At 42.1% G+C, this 1,936-nt stretch overlaps 1 pseudogene; it reads right to left on the bottom strand.

The window, feature by feature from the left end:
- Window positions 1-1,390: 1,390 nt before the first annotated feature.
- Window positions 1,391-1,462, bottom strand: LOC122013164 (annotated as a pseudogene).
- Window positions 1,463-1,936: the final 474 nt, after the last annotated feature.

Genomic DNA, 1,936 nt, shown 5'->3' with positions numbered 1-1,936 from the left:
TCTAGTCTTTCTTCTAGGACGAGGGAGTAATTGTGGATTGATTTGATGTAAAACTCATATCATGTTTATATTCATTGGATGATCTCGCTTGCTTTATTTCAATTCCTCGATTTCTTTGTTGTGTTGATTGATTGTGTAGGAATTGCCAATCTCATAGAAGGAATGTCATAGATCGTACTCCTGAGGGGCCCTAGTGACAGGGGTAATCCGTTCACGGACATCTAGGGTACTTCCTCGAAAGGAGAGGTGACTCCTTCGCAAGGAAGTAAGAGACCAAACCTAGCTTCTTATTTCTATCCTTGATAACATCAGTAAGAGTCATGTCCTTGCGATCTACCGAGGTGCCCTCGTGATAGGAGGGTTAACCGTGATAGGATTTCGTAGGGATTGCCTCTGTCTAGTGCTCGAAGATAGTTACTTTAGCTTCCGGTGAATGCATGCCGAAGGACAATGAGTATAGGATAATATGAGGAACATCAATACCACCACAATGAAACCAAACTCCTAGAGCTCTTCATTAACCAGGTCGATTCCCTCTTGTTGCTAGTTCTCTTCCCTGATTTCTGATCTCTTCTCTTAGATTACTTACAACCATCGATAATGTAGCTAATCCTAAGTGTGCCTTCACTAGTGCTTATAACCAGTACTTGTGGGTTCGACAATCTTTTATATTACTGACGATGAATCCGTGCACTTGCGGAATCGTAGCAAGTTTTTGGTGTCGTTGCCGGGGACTACGTCTATAACATTGGTGATAGTCGTACTAGGTTAGACTAGAATTTGTTTTCTTTTCCTTAATCTCTCCTTAGTTTGCATAAAAAAAAATTCATTTATCTTCTTTACTATAATCCATATTTTATTTTTGCATGCGAAGAGCTAATCTTTCAGGATAGCTCCTACCGTTTGATCCAGAGATTGATAGGACTTTTCTGAGGAGAAGAAACCTACTGAAGGCATTCCAAGCAGCACAGGAGTCTTCAGAGATGGATGAAAAACTATTAAAGGATTATGCAGCACCTTATGCACGAGGGGTTCGGTCTAGCATCACTCGACCGCCAATCGAAGCTAACAACTTTGAGATTAAGCCTGCAGTGATTCATATGGTTCAGTAGAATCAATTCGGAGGAGGACCGCATGATGATCCAAACCACCACTTAGAACTTTTCTACGAGATCTGCGACACCATGAAAGTGAACAGAGTCCCTCCAGAATCAGTAAGGTTATTGCTCTTCGGATTTTCCCTGAAAGATAGAGCCAAGCAGTGGCTGAATTCCCTTCCAGCAAATAGCATTACATCTTGGGAGTAGTGTGAGCAGAAATTTCTGAACAAATTCTATCCACCAAGCAAAACTGCCCACATAAGGAACTTGATTGCAAGCTTCAAACAGATAGACTCAGAATTATTATTTGAAGCCTGGGACAGATTCAAGAACATGCTGAGACAGTGCCCCCATCATGGCCTTGAGAAATGGTTGGTCCTGCACACCTTCTACAACGAAATCAACTATCACACAAAGGTATCTCTCGATTCTGCAGCAGGAGGAGCACTGATGAACAAGAGCCTTGATGAAGCTGAAGAGATCATAGAGAATGTGGCACAGAATCACCATCAGTGGGCATCAGAAAGATCTGGTGGTTCTTTCTCAGGGAACCCAATAAAAGCATTAGGGAAATTAGACGTAGATGCAGTCACTCTTATGTCTGTAAAACTGGATGCTCTGACCAAGAAATTTAGGGCCATGGGAAACAACAACAACACGGTCAATGCGATAGTTTGTGTTTATGAAATCTACGGAAGTACGGATCATGCTCAAGATACTTGCCCCCTAGGGCCAATACAAGCACAGATAAACCAACTTGAGCAGTGTGATGCAATAGTCAGCTACAACCAAAGGCAAAATAATCCGTACTCCAATACATACAATCCAGGTTGGAG

This window comes from Zingiber officinale, chromosome 8A (assembly GCF_018446385.1).
Source record: "Zingiber officinale cultivar Zhangliang chromosome 8A, Zo_v1.1, whole genome shotgun sequence".
NCBI lineage: Eukaryota > Viridiplantae > Streptophyta > Magnoliopsida > Zingiberales > Zingiberaceae > Zingiber > Zingiber officinale.
The sequence above is the reverse complement of the archived record's forward strand: the minus strand, read 5'-3'. Positions and strand labels throughout refer to the sequence as shown.